This window comes from Tachypleus tridentatus, chromosome 7 (assembly GCF_004210375.1).
Source record: "Tachypleus tridentatus isolate NWPU-2018 chromosome 7, ASM421037v1, whole genome shotgun sequence".
In the NCBI taxonomy this organism is placed as follows: Eukaryota; Metazoa; Arthropoda; class Merostomata; order Xiphosura; family Limulidae; genus Tachypleus; species Tachypleus tridentatus.
In genome coordinates this window covers 110,198,939-110,218,438 of record NC_134831.1, presented here as the reverse complement: position 1 = coordinate 110,218,438, position 19,500 = coordinate 110,198,939, and the positions used below count along the sequence as shown (strand labels likewise).

At 35.9% G+C, this 19,500-nt stretch overlaps 1 pseudogene across 1 annotated transcript in view; it reads right to left on the bottom strand.

Moving 5' to 3' along the window:
- The window catches only part of LOC143257769 (coatomer subunit gamma-2-like), a 48,901-nt pseudogene extending 30,797 nt beyond the window's left edge, over nucleotides 1-18,104 (bottom strand). The window contains exons 1-3 of the transcript XR_013031994.1: nucleotides 18,091-18,104; nucleotides 16,423-16,448; nucleotides 13,821-13,873 (exon numbers count right to left, since the gene is read on the bottom strand). The product of XR_013031994.1 is annotated as a coatomer subunit gamma-2-like (transcript). The remainder of the gene's footprint in view (nucleotides 1-13,820; nucleotides 13,874-16,422; nucleotides 16,449-18,090) is intronic.
- Between the last annotated feature and the right edge of the window lie 1,396 nt (nucleotides 18,105-19,500).

The window sequence follows — 19,500 nt, the reverse complement described above, 5'->3', positions numbered from 1 at the left end:
CTGTTTACACACATTGTCTAAATGTGATGTTAACTGTATGTGTAGTTTACTGTTTACACACACTGTCTAAATGTGATGTTAACTGTATGTGTAGTTTACTGTTTACACACACCGTCTAAATGTGATGTTAACTGTATGTGTAGTTTCCTGTTTGCACACACTGTCTAAATGTGATGTTAACTGTATGTGTAGTTTCCTGTTTGCACACACTGTCTAAATGTGATGTTAACTGTATGTGTAGTTTACTGTTTACACACATTGTCTAAATGTGATGTTAACTGTATGTGTAGTTTACTGTTTACACACACCGTCTAAATGTGATGTTAACTGTATGTGTAGTTTACTGTTTACACACACCGTCTAAATGTGATGTTAACTGTATGTGTAGTTTACTGTTTACACACAGTTTAACTGTGATGTTAACTGTATGTGTAGTTTACTGTTTACACACACAGTTTAACTGTGATGTTAACTGTATGTGTAGTTTACTGTTTACACACACTGTCTAAATGTGATGTTAACTGTATGTGTAGTTTACTGTTTACACACACTGTCTAAATGTGATGTTAACTGTATGTGTAGTTTTCTGTTTGCACACACTGTCTAAATGTAATGTTAACTGTATGTGTAGTTTTCTGTTTACATACAGTCTATAACTGAAGTGGTAGCTCCGTATGTGTAATTTATTGGTTGGTTGGTGTGGTGTTTTATGGCACAAATTAGCTAGGCCTATCTGCACCAAACATCTAGTAAAAAGTTAAAATTAAAGTAAAATCAGTAAAATTCACAAAAAGAAATTACAATAAAACAAGAGTTTAAAAAAACAAACAGCATTATAACCAATTTTCACATATAGTCTACAGCAGTAAGATAAAAACTGCAGTAATACAAGTTGTAAAGAACTTTCTGTAGCACAATTGTAATTATCTTAAGTTACCAGGAAAATGAACAGGTAGGTACAAAAACCACTGTCAGACACCTGAAGTTGGCCTTTCCAGTCCTGGTTTTGAGTTATTTGACATTACGGCCATTTTCTAATTTCAAATCAAACTACATGAGCTTTGATTCTTAAAAGAGAATCACATTAAAAAAGGTTTAGTGTATAAATAAAAAACTTAAATAGCATGAACAAGATTAACGGCCTTTAAAAAAACTAAAAACATTTCCAAGGTGGACAGTGTCACCATCACCAATAACACAGTCTAACGTTATGGACAAACCATGGGACAGAACATGTTTAAAATGGTACTGTTGTTGAGAGTCGTAATGACGGCAAGAAAGTAAAATGTGGCTTATTGTAACTCGAGTGTTACAATGTACTATACATTGGTGCGTCAGTTCCAGACAAAAAAAACAATGAGTTAAAAAACTGTGACCAAAAGCAGCTTCCTCTTTCTGATCCTTACAGAAACAAGATGGCAATGTCCAATAGAGGGTTTTATTTGGAAAAGCTTGTTTTCACATTGCTCACTCCAAATCGACTGACAACTTGCCGGATCCAAGCCTTGAATACAGGACAAATAGAACACGCACAACAGTGATAGTCCCAGAGCAGATAGATTTAAGCTGCAGTGTCAGCGAGCTCATTCCTACAAATACCAATATGGCCAACTATCCAGAAAAACTAGATAGAAGTAGATGTTACAGAGAAATGGGCCAGTTGATTTTGAATATCGGGGAGAACAGGGTGTGAACTAACATTAAGCAATTCCAGAGCCAGTAGAGAACTAAGTGAATCAGTATAAATAGTGCAGTTTGAGTACTGCTTATCTTCTATGTGATCCAGGGCAAGAGAAATGGCAACAGTTCAGCAGTGAACATAGAAGCTGTAGAGGGGATTCTGCTCACAGCCACCAAACCACAACAAACCATGGCAGAGCCCACACAGTCACCTGATTTCGAACCATCTGTATAAATAGGAATGGAAGGATGGTTCAAAAGATGTTCAGCAAATAACAGACAGTACTTCCATTCAGGGGTGTCTACTTTTCTCAGATGACTTAAAGATAGGTCACATTTTGGGATTATAAGAAGAGATAGTAGGATGGGCTGACCAGTGGATACAGCAATGTATCAAGGACAGACCCAATTCATCCAACTGCACCTGGATACAAAGGCCAAAAGGAGCAATGGCAGATCATCTGTTCTGAAAACGTATGGCCCACACATGAAGGAAAACACAACCCCAGGTGGGATGCTTTGATAAGGAATGAAGTTTCAAGCATACACTAAAAAACAACTACAAACAGCAGAGGTGCAAAGGAGGTTCATGAGACTATGTGTATAAGTTCTGAACTGGGTAAATGCAGAAAGTCCCTGAGCAGAGCTGAAGTCCCTGATAATGAACAGAGTCCAGCATCTTTAAGGCCAAGATCCTGGCAGAGGTATAGGCAAGTGGTCCATAGTCTAGTTTTGATCAATTAAGAGCATAATATTTTTAGCACAGAACATCGATCTGCTCTTCAAAATGGTGGAAGAGAGGATACGGAGGATGTTAAGTGTTCTTGTACATTTTACCCTTAGCTGCTTGATGTGTGGTACAAAGATCAGCTTGAGGTAAAAGAAAAACCCCAAGAACTTTGTCTCAGACTACAGGTAACACAACTTCACCAATAGAGTTCAGGATCTTGGTAAATACCCTGTTGGCAGCAAGAGTGCATGCAAACAGTTTTAGAGACAGAGAAGTTAAAACCATTTGCTATGGTCCATTTCAGTAAATGATTGAGGGTAGTCTGTAGCTGCCACTCAATATACCTCATGTTCAACGACTGAACGAGATGTGAAAGTTATCAAAATAGAGCCCATTTGCAACAGTAAGTTGTTGTTCAGTGATGGTATTAATTTTTATACTGAAAAGTGTGACACTCAGAACACAGCCCTGAGGGACTCCAAGTTCCTGTAGAAAAGAACGGAAAAGTGTTGAACCCACATAAACTAGGAATCACTTGTCCATTAAAACATTTTTAATAAAAAATGGACAAATGGCCACTTAACCCATACATATGGATGTCTCACAAAATGCCATACCTCCATGTTGTATCATAAGTCTTCTCAATGTCAAAGAATATTGATACAAGATGTTGTCACTTGAGAAAGGCTTCTCTGATTGATGTTTCAAGTCGAATCAGGTGGTCAACGATGGGGTGCTGTCTTCGGAACCCACACTGAGTGGGCGCGAGAGAAGGTTGTGTGAGCTGAGGAAGTAAAGAAGACGAGCATTAATCATCCTCTCCAAGGTCTTACAGAGACAGCTCAAAGCAATTGGACAGTAGTTTGAAAGAATCCTGAGGTCCTTCCCAGAATTACAGAAAGGGAGGACAATAATCTGGCACCAGGCATCAGGAAAAACATTCTCCTGCCAGATCCAGTTAACAACAATTAGAAGAACAGAAGGAGATAGATGCCACAGCATTTCACAGTGTATATCAAGTCCAACTGAGGTACTGCCAGACTAATGAAGGGCTAGTCCGAGTTCCAACAGTGTAAAGAGACATTTATAGTCATAGACAATCAGCTCAAAAGGAAAGAGGTGATCGCTTTGCCCGACTCTTAATGGTTGAGAAGGTGGAGGAAGAAGAGAAGTGTTAGATACCTGGCAAAAGCTTTCACCTAGAGTATTAGCAATGCTCCATGTGACTTCCTGGCTATCACAGAGCAAGATTGAGAGCAGTACAGAACTATATTGCCCACTAACTTTTCGAACCTTGTCCCGTATGACTTTCAAACTGGTGGTAGAAGATATGCTGGTTGTGAACTTAATCCAAGATTCCTCCTGGCTTTGACATCTTATCTTACCCACTGAGCACGTGAGAGGGTCTGCTGGAAAGCAATGAAGTGCAAGAATGTAGGATATCTGTGAAAAGTATCCCAGGCCTATTTTTGAGCCTTCCATGCCATGTGGCAGGCAGGATTCCACCACAGATGAGGTTATTGTGGAAAACATGTTGAGGTTTTAGGATTACATTGATCAGTTGCCTGTATAACAGTCAGTTACTGCTGCCACACAGTTGTTTACTGATGGCTTACAGACAATGGCAGGATCAAGTTCGGCAAAAGCAGTAAAAGAGAGCTGGTTTGCATGTTCTAGCTTCCACTGGGGCATCGACCATGGCCACTCTTTCTCAAGATTATAGGAAAATGATTGCTGCCTCATGGATTATTGTCAACCCTCCATGAAACACGGGAGAATAATGAAGGAGAGCAAACTGAGAGATCAATAGTAGTAAAAGACTGACTAGGTGCATGAAAAAAGTATAAGAACCAGTATTGAAAAGAGAAAGGTTATGCTCAGTGAGCATTAGCTCTATGGAGAGACCCCTCCCATCAATATTGGCACTTCTCCAGAGGGGATGATGTCCATTAAAGTCCCCAGGATTAAAATGGGAGACAGCAACTGTTCAATGAAAGCATCAAGGTCTGATTGATCGTATACCTCTCCAGGCAACAGGTAAAGAGAACAAACAGTGATGGTATGACCCAAGGAAACATGGATGGCTACTACAGGGTGGGCATGTGCTGATCAACCAACAATGTTACCCCTCTATGCACTCATCCATCACACAGTCTTTTACTTCCGTATAAAAAAACTGCCGAAAGGTGACTGTATTTGCAGTTTTCAGAAATGTTTCCTGAAAGGAAAGACAAACAGGATGGAAGGAAGTAAACCTCGGGAGTTCCATTGTATCAGGGTGGCCATTTTTATTTACGTATAGGCGAATTGGGTGGGGAACTCTTCTGTTTACGACCACATCTTTTTTCTTTATTGTCTTTATTCGAGGGAGATCTGTTGACACCCCCTGAACCTACTCTGGGTCGATTGGGCAGGTCTTTGTTGTTGGAAGAAGTTTCTAAAACAAATGATTGTTTTGCATCTTGGGGTGGGAGTAGTTGATATACCTGAGGAAATGCCCATACCTGGAGCCAAAGGTAGTGGATCATGGGGTGTGCTGTCATGTATGTTACGGACAGAGATGGGTGTTGACATTGATTTGTCAACTTTTTAACCATGGAGGTCAAAAGACTTTTCATTTGGTTTGAGAATGATTCTTTTGGAGGCACAGAGAAATCCGTCTGTACTCCCACTGTATTAGTGGAATGAAGTGCAGCAGCATACATCCAAGATGAAGTGGTGGATAGTAACTTTCGATCCTCAGGGTAAGTAATGTTATGAATTGTTTCCAAATGCTCCAACTCTTTCTTCAAACCATTTCAGTCAAGAACAAAAGTAGGACATATAAGAGCCATTGCAATTGATGCAATGATGGTCTGTTTCACACTCATAGGCATCGTGGTCCTTGCCACCACAATGAGTACATGTCAAAGAACCACAACATGATGTCTTTGAGAGACCAAACTGCTGACACTAGAAACACGCAAGAGGATTTGGAATGTACAGCTGTACTCTGCAATTAAGATAACCTGCCTTGATGGTGGCAAGTGTACTTGGTGATGTAAATGTCAGAATGAGGATACTAGTTGGCATAGTAATTCCATCTTTGCAAGTGGTGATATGCCTTACTGCAAAAACTCCTTGAGTGGAGAAACCAGCAAGAATCTCTGACTTGGAGATGTTCTTCAAATTTCTCTCAATAACTCCTCATGATGAATTCAAAGTAGCATGAGGTGTGACATCAATAGGTATATCCCCAATTGCCTTTGAATGCAAGAGGAGTTCACTGTGTTGAGATGTGGATGTTTCCACCAATATGTCATCAGATCGAAGGTTCTTTACTGACTTTGGAGAGCCAGCAAATCTCTCTAGTCCCTTCTGAATGAAAAAGGGAGATACTTGCCCTAAAGGTTTGTCTGAAAGAATGTAGTATAAGAAAATGAGTTACAACAGGTGATACAGATGGTGAGGATTGCTGCTCAAAATCATCCAGAAGTGGTCATTTACTTATGGACTGTTTTTTGCACTATTTTGAGTTTTGTTTTAGGGGGGAACCATAAAAAAAGGAATTTTTCAGTGGTCACTGACCCCACCCACGATGGAGCTTTATGAAGGGACACACTACAATGTCAAACAAGGACACTGCAGCAATGACAGAGTTTTGGGAGCACTATACCAAAACACCCGCAGATACAATGTCCACAACACGTGTTGAGAACATCAAACACTAGTACTTAGTTGATTCTAGCCCAAGTGGACCAGCTGATTGTCCCAATGGGGGCCCACTCCAAGGCTACACGTCTACAGGAATTCAAAGCCAAAGTGGTATGTTAGGGTTGGACTCCTCAAACAACTAGATCCCCTCCTTTCACGGGTCACCACGCACGGCAAACACAAGGGTGGATGTTTAGATCCCAGAAGAGGTGAACTGAAAGAACAGAACCTGACCTGGGAAGTCCCCTCACCATGTACAGAAATCCAAACCGAGAGGTTAACAACTGGTAATCCCTGATAAAACTTGTACTAACACACCACAAACAACTGGTAATCCCTGATAAAACTTGTACTAACACACCACAAACAAGTGGTAATCCCTGATAAAACTTGTACTAACACACCACAAACAAGTGGTAATGCCTGATAAAACTTGTACTAACACACCACAAACAAGTGGTAATGCCTGATAAAACTTGTACTAACACACCACAAACAACTGGTAATCCCTGATAAAACTTGTACTAACACACCACAAACAAGTGGTAATGTCTGATAAAACTTGTACTAACACACCACAAACAAGTGGTAATGCCTGATAAAACTTGTACTAACACACCACAAACAAGTGGTAATCCCTGATAAAACTTGTACTAACACACCACAAACAAGTGGTAATGTCTGATAAAACTTGTACTAACACACCACAAACAAGTGGTAATGCCTGATAAATCTTGTACTAACACACCACAAACAAGTGGTAATGCCTGATAAAACTTGTACTAACACACCACAAACAAGTGGTAATCCCTGATAAAACTTGTACTAACACACCACAAACAAGTGGTAATGTCTGATAAAACTTGTACTAACACACCACAAACAAGTGGTAATGCCTGATAAAACTTGTACTAACACACCACAAACAAGTGGTAATGTCTGATAAAACTTGTACTAACACACCACAAACAAGTGGTAATGCCTGATAAAACTTGTACTAACACACCACAAACAAGTGGTAATGCCTGATAAAACTTGTACTAACACACCACAAACAAGTGGTAATGTCTGATAAAACTTGTACTAACACACCACAAACAAGTGGTAATGCCTGATAAAACTTGTACTAACACACCACAAACAAGTGGTAATGTCTGATAAAACTTGTACTAACACACCACAAACAAGTGGTAATGTCTGATAAAACTTGTACTAACACACCACAAACAAGTGGTAATGTCTGATAAAACTTGTACTAACACACCACAAACAAGTGGTAATGTCTGATAAAACTTGTACTAACACACCACAAACAAGTGGTAATGCCTGATAAAACTTGTACTAACACACCACAAACAAGTGGTAATGTCTGATAAAACTTGTACTAACACACCACAAACAAGTGGTAATGCCTGATAAAACTTGTACTAACACACCACAAACAAGTGGTAATGCCTGATAAACTTGTACTAACACACCACAAACAAGTGGTAATGTCTGATAAAACTTGTACTAACACACCACAAACAAGTGGTAATGTCTGATAAAACTTGTACTAACACACCACAAACAAGTGGTAATGCCTGATAAAACTTGTACTAACACACCACAAACAAGTGGTAATGTCTGATAAAACTTGTACTAACACACCACAAACAAGTGGTAATGCCTGATAAAACTTGTACTAACACACCACAAACAAGTGGTAATGTCTGATAAAACTTGTACTAACACACCACAAACAAGTGGTAATGCCTGATAAAACTTGTACTAACACACCACAAACAAGTGGTAATGCCTGATAAAACTTGTACTAACACACCACAAACAAGTGGTAATGCCTGATAAAACTTGTACTAACACACCACAAACAAGTGGTAATGCCTGATAAAACTTGTACTAACACACCACAAACAAGTGGTAATGCCTGATAAAACTTGTACTAACACACCACAAACAAGTGGTAATGTCTGATAAAACTTGTACTAACACACCACAAACAAGTGGTAATGTCTGATAAAACTTGTACTAACACACCACAAACAAGTGGTAATGTCTGATAAAACTTGTACTAACACACCACAAACAAGTGGTAATGTCTGATAAAACTTGTACTAACACACCACAAACAAGTGGTAATCCCTGATAAAACTTGTACTAACACACCACAAACAAGTGGTAATGTCTGATAAAACTTGTACTAACACACCACAAACAAGTGGTAATGTCTGATAAAACTTGTACTAACACACCACAAACAAGTGGTAATGCCTGATAAAACTTGTACTAACACACCACAAACAAGTGGTAATGTCTGATAAAACTTGTACTAACACACCACAAACAAGTGGTAATCCCTGATAAAACTTGTACTAACACACCACAAACAAGTGGTAATGTCTGATAAAACTTGTACTAACACACCACAAACAAGTGGTAATGTCTGATAAAACTTGTACTAACACACCACAAACAAGTGGTAATGTCTGATAAAACTTGTACTAACACACCACAAACAAGTGGTAATCCCTGATAAAACTTGTACTAACACACCACAAACAAGTGGTAATCCCTGATAAAACTTGTACTAACACACCACAAACAAGTGGTAATGTCTGATAAAACTTGTACTAACACACCACAAACAAGTGGTAATGTCTGATAAAACTTGTACTAACACACCACAAACAAGTGGTAATCCCTGATAAAACTTGTACTAACACACCACAAACAAGTGGTAATCCCTGATAAAACTTGTACTAACACACCACAAACAAGTGGTAATGTCTGATAAAACTTGTACTAACACACCACAAACAAGTGGTAATCCCTGATAAAACTTGTACTAACACACCACAAACAAGTGGTAATCCCTGATAAAACTTGTACTAACACACCACAAACAAGTGGTAATCCCTGATAAAACTTGTACTAACACACCACAAACAAGTGGTAATGCCTGATAAAACTTGTACTAACACACCACAAACAAGTGGTAATGCCTGATAAAACTTGTACTAACACACCACAAACAAGTGGTAATGCCTGATAAAACTTGTACTAACACACCACAAACAAGTGGTAATCCCTGATAAAACTTGTACTAACACACCACAAACAAGTGGTAATCCCTGATAAAACTTGTACTAACACACCACAAACAAGTGGTAATCCCTGATAAAACTTGTACTAACACACCACAAACAAGTGGTAATCCCTGATAAAACTTGTACTAACACACCACAAACAAGTGGTAATGCCTGATAAAACTTGTACTAACACACCACAAACAAGTGGTAATGCCTGATAAAACTTGTACTAACACACCACAAACAAGTGGTAATCCCTGATAAAACTTGTACTAACACACCACAAACAAGTGGTAATGTCTGATAAAACTTGTACTAACACACCACAAACAAGTGGTAATGTCTGATAAAACTTGTACTAACACCACAAACAAGTGGTAATGCCTGATAAAACTTGTACTAACACACCACAAACAAGTGGTAATGCCTGATAAAACTTGTACTAACACACCACAAACAAGTGGTAATGCCTGATAAAACTTGTACTAACACACCACAAACAAGTGGTAATGTCTGATAAAACTTGTACTAACACACCACAAACAAGTGGTAATGCCTGATAAAACTTGTACTAACACCACAAACAAGTGGTAATGTCTGATAAAACTTGTACTAACACACCACAAACAAGTGGTAATGTCTGATAAAACTTGTACTAACACACCACAAACAAGTGGTAATGCCTGATAAAACTTGTACTAACACCACAAACAAGTGGTAATGTCTGATAAAACTTGTACTAACACACCACAAACAAGTGGTAATGCCTGATAAAACTTGTACTAACACACCACAAACAAGTGGTAATCCCTGATAAAACTTGTACTAACACACCACAAACAAGTGGTAATGCCTGATAAAACTTGTACTAACACACCACAAACAAGTGGTAATCCCTGATAAAACTTGTACTAACACACCACAAACAAGTGGTAATCCCTGATAAAACTTGTACTAACACCACAAACAAGTGGTAATGTCTGATAAAACTTGTACTAACACACCACAAACAAGTGGTAATGCCTGATAAAACTTGTACTAACACACCACAAACAAGTGGTAATGCCTGATAAAACTTGTACTAACACACCACAAACAAGTGGTAATCCCTGATAAAACTTGTACTAACACACCACAAACAAGTGGTAATCCCTGATAAAACTTGTACTAACACCACAAACAAGTGGTAATGTCTGATAAAACTTGTACTAACACACCACAAACAAGTGGTAATGCCTGATAAAACTTGTACTAACACACCACAAACAAGTGGTAATGTCTGATAAAACTTGTACTAACACACCACAAACAAGTGGTAATCCCTGATAAAACTTGTACTAACACACCACAAACAAGTGGTAATGTCTGATAAAACTTGTACTAACACACCACAAACAAGTGGTAATGCCTGATAAAACTTGTACTAACACACCACAAACAAGTGGTAATGTCTGATAAAACTTGTACTAACACACCACAAACAAGTGGTAATGTCTGATAAAACTTGTACTAACACACCACAAACAAGTGGTAATGTCTGATAAAACTTGTACTAACACACCACAAACAAGTGGTAATGTCTGATAAAACTTGTACTAACACACCACAAACAAGTGGTAATCCCTGATAAAACTTGTACTAACACACCACAAACAAGTGGTAATCCCTGATAAAACTTGTACTAACACACCACAAACAAGTGGTAATCCCTGATAAAACTTGTACTAACACACCACAAACAAGTGGTAATCCCTGATAAAACTTGTACTAACACACCACAAACAAGTGGTAATCCCTGATAAAACTTGTACTAACACACCACAAACAAGTGGTAATGCCTGATAAAACTTGTACTAACACACCACAAACAAGTGGTAATGCCTGATAAAACTTGTACTAACACACCACAAACAAGTGGTAATGCCTGATAAAACTTGTACTAACACACCACAAACAAGTGGTAATGTCTGATAAAACTTGTACTAACACACCACAAACAAGTGGTAATGTCTGATAAAACTTGTACTAACACACCACAAACAAGTGGTAATGTCTGATAAAACTTGTACTAACACACCACAAACAAGTGGTAATGTCTGATAAAACTTGTACTAACACCACAAACAAGTGGTAATGTCTGATAAAACTTGTACTAACACACCACAAACAAGTGGTAATGCCTGATAAAACTTGTACTAACACCACAAACAAGTGGTAATGTCTGATAAAACTTGTACTAACACACCACAAACAAGTGGTAATGTCTGATAAAACTTGTACTAACACACCACAAACAAGTGGTAATGCCTGATAAAACTTGTACTAACACCACAAACAAGTGGTAATGTCTGATAAAACTTGTACTAACACACCACAAACAAGTGGTAATGCCTGATAAAACTTGTACTAACACACCACAAACAAGTGGTAATCCCTGATAAAACTTGTACTAACACACCACAAACAAGTGGTAATGCCTGATAAAACTTGTACTAACACACCACAAACAAGTGGTAATCCCTGATAAAACTTGTACTAACACACCACAAACAAGTGGTAATGCCTGATAAAACTTGTACTAACACACCACAAACAAGTGGTAATCCCTGATAAAACTTGTACTAACACACCACAAACAAGTGGTAATGCCTGATAAAACTTGTACTAACACACCACAAACAAGTGGTAATCCCTGATAAAACTTGTACTAACACACCACAAACAAGTGGTAATCCCTGATAAAACTTGTACTAACACCACAAACAAGTGGTAATGTCTGATAAAACTTGTACTAACACACCACAAACAAGTGGTAATGCCTGATAAAACTTGTACTAACACACCACAAACAAGTGGTAATGCCTGATAAAACTTGTACTAACACACCACAAACAAGTGGTAATCCCTGATAAAACTTGTACTAACACCACAAACAAGTGGTAATGTCTGATAAAACTTGTACTAACACACCACAAACAAGTGGTAATGTCTGATAAAACTTGTACTAACACACCACAAACAAGTGGTAATGCCTGATAAAACTTGTACTAACACACCACAAACAAGTGGTAATGTCTGATAAACTTGTACTAACACACCACAAACAAGTGGTAATGCCTGATAAAACTTGTACTAACACACCACAAACAAGTGGTAATGTCTGATAAAACTTGTACTAACACACCACAAACAAGTGGTAATGTCTGATAAAACTTGTACTAACACACCACAAACAAGTGGTAATGCCTGATAAAACTTGTACTAACACACCACAAACAAGTGGTAATGTCTGATAAAACTTGTACTAACACACCACAAACAAGTGGTAATGTCTGATAAAACTTGTACTAACACACCACAAACAAGTGGTAATGTCTGATAAAACTTGTACTAACACACCACAAACAAGTGGTAATCCCTGATAAAACTTGTACTAACACACCACAAACAAGTGGTAATCCCTGATAAAACTTGTACTAACACACCACAAACAAGTGGTAATGTCTGATAAAACTTGTACTAACACACCACAAACAAGTGGTAATGCCTGATAAAACTTGTACTAACACCACAAACAAGTGGTAATCCCTGATAAAACTTGTACTAACACCACAAACAAGTGGTAATGCCTGATAAAACTTGTACTAACACACCACAAACAAGTGGTAATGTCTGATAAAATAATCTCTTGGTTATGCTGCTTCCACTTTATAGTTTTTTATTCAAATTGTGAGGGTTTTAGAACAATCTTATAAACATACAGGACAAGAATATTTAATAGCAATGTTATTAGTAAGACATTTTACAAGTAACCTAATTATCTTTCATTTAATTCCAGAAATAATACAGAATGTTCGGAAAGTCGCTGTGCACTTACATATTTATTAACAGACATGTTTCAATATAGAATACAGGAGGTAAGTATGAATGACAATTATAAACAATGTTAAAAGTGACTCCCGTTGGCATCAATACAGGCTTGGATCCTTATTTTGTTTCTAAACACCGCTATCAGTTGCTGGCTTGAAAAGACTGAATAAAATATGATTACAAAACTGCACAGTGACATTCAACACCCTGTATTTTCAATTAAATGAAGACATTTCTTTCTTCTATTGGCAAAAGCCTAAATCTTAGTCACACTAAGCAACACCTACAAGGCCTAATTCAACCAGGATATATTGTTTAACCAACAACATACCTCTTGAAGAACAGTTAAATAAACTTTAACCAAAACTTACCTCTTGAAGAATTGTATAAACTAACCAACAACTCACCTCTTGAAGAACAGTTAACTAAACTTTAACCAAACACTTGCCTCTTGAAGAACAGATGAATAAACTTTAACCAAAACTTACCTCTTGAAGAATTGTATAAACAAACCAACAACTCACCTCTTGAAGAACAGTTAAATAAACTTTAACCAAACACTTTCCTCTTGAAGAACAGATGAATAAACTTTAACCAAAACTTACCTCTTGAAGAATTGTATAAACTAACCAACAACTCACCTCTTGAAGAACAGTTAAATAAACTTTAACCAAACACTTGCCTCTTGAAGAATTGAATAAACTTTAACCAAACACTTACCTCTTGAAGAATTGAATAAACTTTAACCAACAACTCACCTCTTGAAGAACTGATGTCTTTTCCAAATTAGCATAAGGATTCCCTCCTCCACCTGAAAATGAAATGTTTTTCAATATCAGATTATCACAATAACCACAACATGAAATCTTTTTTGCTCAGGAAACTGTTATTTGCAACAGGCATACGAGACAAAACACTAATGATGTAGTACCTTCATTCAAATATCTTACTGTTGTCCATGTACAGCAAACTACACTTCAGAAGATAAACTATTTGTCAATTTTAATTCCTTTCTGTAGTTTTGAAATTGTTTTATAATAATAAAACTTAAGATCAAAATTTAGTAAAAATAAACAAAAATTGGAATTATAATTGTCTTAAGATATTATCTTTCAGAAGTATCATGTACACATACTATTCAAAGCCAAGTTTTCTTCTGTAAAACAGTCTACATCACAGGCTCTGACATAATAGACAACATGAATTACTTGGTCAAACAAGACATCCACATTAAAGAAAACATAAAGAAAAGAAATCCCACTCTTTATTTTTCAAGAAAATGTACATTTTCTTTGTTTTTTAAATGGGCTAACCTCAATTACTCCCAGTGACAACTGATTCTAAAAAATTACCTTTTAGAAAAATGTAACTGTCATAACTGAATCAGCCTGTCTTTTGTTAAATCTTAAACATGTCCTCTTCAAGTAACTTCAGAATTAAACCTGGGTTATTAGCAGTGTTTGTTAAACAAATATTCAATGGAACCATTAACTACAATCAAATAGCTTTCTTCCAATCATATTAAATACAAGAAAAACAGTTTGTGGCAGGTGCTACCACCCAAAAGCCTTCCTTCTAGTCAGCATTAAACTGTAGCAACAGTGATAGATATTTTCAGTGTATTTGATACCATAACGAAAAACAAGACAAGCAATAATAACTTGGAAAACTCACTTTGATTAGTTTAATATTTTCTATTAACAGATTTCTGAAATAATCAAAACACAATTTCAATTAACTTAAGTAACAAATAATTTGATTCATCCAATTTTACTTAGTAAACAGCAAAAACAAACAGGTCATTAAACTATTGATCTGTTGGATAAAGAGACAGGTCATTATTCTAATGATCTTTTGGACAGAGAGAGACCATTATGCTATGAATCCTTTAGATAAAGAGACAAATTATTATCCTATCGAACCCTTGAATAAAGAGATTGGTCATTATACTATCGACCCCTTGGATAAAGAGACAGACCATTATCCTATAGACCCTATGGATAAAGAGAGACCATTATCCTATCAATCCCATGAATGAAGAGAGACCATTATCTTATCAACCCCATGGATAAAGAGAGACATAACATTTTCTCTAACATAAACAGAAGAAATTTATAAAGTTCATGAGACACCATGCCATCATCATCCTTTATGAGCCCAATATCAATTTTAATATCTGGTTCATCCTTAACAAAAAGAATCCTAGTTGCTAGTTTCAGTATTATCATTCAAATGTTCCATAAACCTTTTTGGACTGGTTTCTTTCTCCCTTAGCCAAGCTCCTAGCTTTCCTAAAGTTCTGTAACACTTACATTCACCTCTTGTTTAAACATCTTAACCTTGTAACATTTAACATTTTCCTTCATGTTTTTAGTAGACCAGCTAGGTTATATCTCCTGTTATTCTTTCTCTTAATACAATGCATCTTTCATGAAAACCAAATTATTTAATAATCAATTTTAACATAACCTATGGATAACAAGGCACTATTTTGTCCTTCAAGGCTTTTATAGACTCAACTCCTTTGGAAAATTAACACCTAAAGTTCTTACCTCTACCACTGCTAAGAACTCATTCCTTAAGCCAAATACCCTGTTAGAAAAATAAAAACAGAACCAAGCCTGCTTATACCAAATCTTAAACTTAAGTCCCCACAGCCTACCATATTCAGAATATGATACAATAAAAATAAAGAAGTTAAACCTCTACTGGTTCCCTTGGTAATTTTGTTAACTTCGATAATATCATCTTTTATCTTTCATAAATTCAAAGACACTTAAACTGCAGTGAGAATTGCTAATGATGAAAGACTGGCTAGTCTATTTACTAGGTTATGATTAAAAGTTGTACAAGATCAAAATATTCACAAATCAAAGTTTACTACTCTTTTACGTGCTCTATAATTAATCTTTTAATTTCAAAAGTGTGAGATAAGCCACAAAATTCGCCTAAAATTCTTTTATCGAAATACTTCCATTTCAGCTGATAAATTACCATAATTTATTGCTAGCCTAAAAATTACAAAAGGCTTGATGAGTGATGCTGTAAATGTCACCCAACCTTTAGGTTAGGATTTGAGATTATACTTTAAAACTTAATATTATACAAAACATTTAAACTTCTTAATAACAACAGAAGTTATAACATACTAGTTAACATAAAGTATAGTATTAGTCTATAGTAGTAGCAACACGACTACAGACATATACGTTAACTTTATAAAATAATTCTATTATTACTGACTTTGCTACAACTTATGGTACAGAAACAGTGTTATCAGACAAATTAAACTTGATAACTTATACTAAGGTATACTTATATATATTATTTGTAAAAAACGTTAGTTACTGCAGTGTTTACCATTTTCTTCGTCTTTTTTTATCTCTCTTTAGAACATACATAATGTGATTTTTACCGACTGCTGAAAGTTCAAATTAAATTATATATCAAAATACTCAAAAATATGGATATCTTAGTTATAACAATTTAAATTTAACTAGGTCTTCAATACATCAATTATTATCAAGCCTCGCCACCTCTCACTACGCCACGGAAGTCAAGAGTAGTGTCACCAACCACGTAATGTAAACTCTCGTTAACGAGACTCATTTGCTATCCTAGGTGACGCCGCACATAAGTGTGATATATTTATACGAAAGAATATTGAGTATTAAAATTATTTAAATATAAGAAGGATTTTTGAACACATTATTTTGTAATGATAGTTAAGCAGTGATGTAGTCCTGTAAAGTCACGAAGGAGCGCTGATTCGTCACTTCTCATACGTCAAATGCATATTATTTAAGGTATTACAATCTCTTGTGATTAAATGTGGGTTGGAATTTAGTAATCATATCTCTAATATTTAACACTTTACACTTTAAGTTTTATCATTAATTGAAAGCTTTATGACCTTGTAGATACTTTTGTTTTGCAACAGTTTAAATTATCATTAACAACTAAATATGATAGAAATGTTAAATAACCATTTTAATAATTAGCTGTTTTGTCGGGGGGTAGAAGAGTATAACGGCATCTAACTTCAGCGTGTGTGTGTGTTTCGTATAGCAAAGCCACATAGGGCTATCTGCTCAGCCCACCGAGGGTAATCGAACCCCTGATTTTAGCGTTGTAAATCCGGAGACATACCGCTGTACTAGCGGGGGGTGCAGATAAGGAATAGCTCTTTTTGAAAAATTAAACAATTGTTTAAATTTATACTGCAAAATATTCTAGCCCATAACGTCCCCTCTTGGCAATTATGAAGGCTAATTTTACTAAAAACCGTATTTCGATACCTGAGATGGGTACAGCACAGATAGCCACACACACACAATCATAGAAAGCTAATTTGTTATTCTTCAATAAATAACATCTGTTCTCCCACCGGAAGATATTGTTGTAATAATACACATTATACAATATACCCCAGTAAGATAACCTATTGTTCTATAGACCCCTCCGATACAGGTTAAATGCTTTCTAAACTTCTATTTTATAAGTGTATCAGGTCTGTATATGCCTTTTTTGTATTGAAATATCAGTATCAGCAAAGAATGTAACTAATATCTTTATATAATCACTGTACTATTCCAAACTTATGTGGTATTTTCGGATTAACTAGTTTGTCTAAAACTATTAGATAGTTAGATAGTTAAATCCTCTAATAACAGCATATTAGTAAGCAGTTTTATGGAGACTACTTGACAACTTGACTGAGTTTACGTGCGTGAGAGAAATTTTGATAATGGGTAATTTTAACGAAATGAACACAATATTTATTATAAAACAAACGTAAAGAAATCACAGCGTACTTACTTTCACACAGAAAAATCAGCCACTATTATGGAACATGAATACATTCACAGCTTTCTCTCCAGATAAGTATCTATAGAACTAAAACACAATTATTTTATAGTATGGTCTTTATTTGACGAATTCCCAACAGAACTTAACTTAGAAAGTGACTTGAATTCTATAGTTAAATTCAATCTTTTTTTTATTAAGTTGACATTACCACTTCGTTACCTTAGTTCTCTCATACCATTAGTCGGTTGTAAAACACAGATGTTGTCAGTTCGGCCAGTAAAATATATTACAGTTGTTAGTTTTTTTTCCAATATGGGTGATTTATGATATTTTAATATCTATCTGGTAGAAGAGACAGTTTTAACTACAGAAAACAAAGAAGCAAAGGACTATAACTATGAAATAAGGCACACTGTAATAATAAAATGTCCGAAGGTTTTATATGGAGAAAGACAAGTGAGAGTTTCATAGTTGGTTGAACGAAAAAGACAGTAGTCGGAGTGAAGAAAACAAAACCTTGTTGACAAATAATTTAACAAAAATAACGACAGGCAATCACGCATATTAGTATTACTGAGTTTTAAACAATAAAAAAATTATTCAACCCTCTCCGAGTAACTAGACTGTAAGTATGAAGGTTTATTAAACAACGCCCATCATGGATGACCCATTGCATAGCTTCGCGTTTACAAAGAATTAACAAAAAGATTGCATTTACTTAGAAACTTAATTTGAATGAAAATAAAATTGAACTTACTGAAAAAACTAGCAACATAGTACTTATTCTAGTCACATTAAGTAACTCCTGTGACTCTGTATACCGAACCACATTTTAGTCATATTTGAAAGTGTAGGGTAATACCACACTTATTCTAAATGCTGTAACACTACTATTATCATATTTCTTAACATATCTAAACACTCTTACAATACATCAAAAACAACTTTACATCTGATTTTTAAAATATCTCTACATGTGTGAGGGATAAGTTAGCGAATTGGATAGAAGAGTTGCTGTATGGTAAAAAGCAGAAGGCTGTTACAAATGGAGTTCAGTCAAATTGGATTAATGAAGCAAGCGGAGTACCTCAGAGCTCAGCCTTAGTATTTTGTTCTTTTTAATTTACAGCAATGGCATAGATAAAAGAATGGTCAATAAATTACTTAAATTTGTACATAATATTAAAGTCTTGGTTGTTGCTAGCTGTGAAGAGAATATTGTTGATTTACAAAAGGATTTAGATTGTTCACTGAGTTAGGCAAATAAATGCTAGATAGGTTTTAATTATAATGTAAATGTAAGATAATGCACGTGGGTTATCATAATTTGAATTATATGCATAATTTGGATGGGAATAATCTTAACATTGTTATGAGGGAAAGGGGTCTTGGTGTAACAGTTGAACAGTCTCTAAAGCCATCCAAATAGTGTGCTGTTGCTAGTGTTAATACAAATAGGACTTTATGTTGTATTTACAGAAATATTGAATTCAAGTATAAAGAGGACATAATTTCATTGTATAGGTCACTGATTAAGCCACTTTTAGAATACCGTGTTCAGTCTTGGGCTCCTTGCCTTGAAAAAGACATTGAAGTGTTGGAAAGGATTCAGAGAAAAGTTACTAGAAT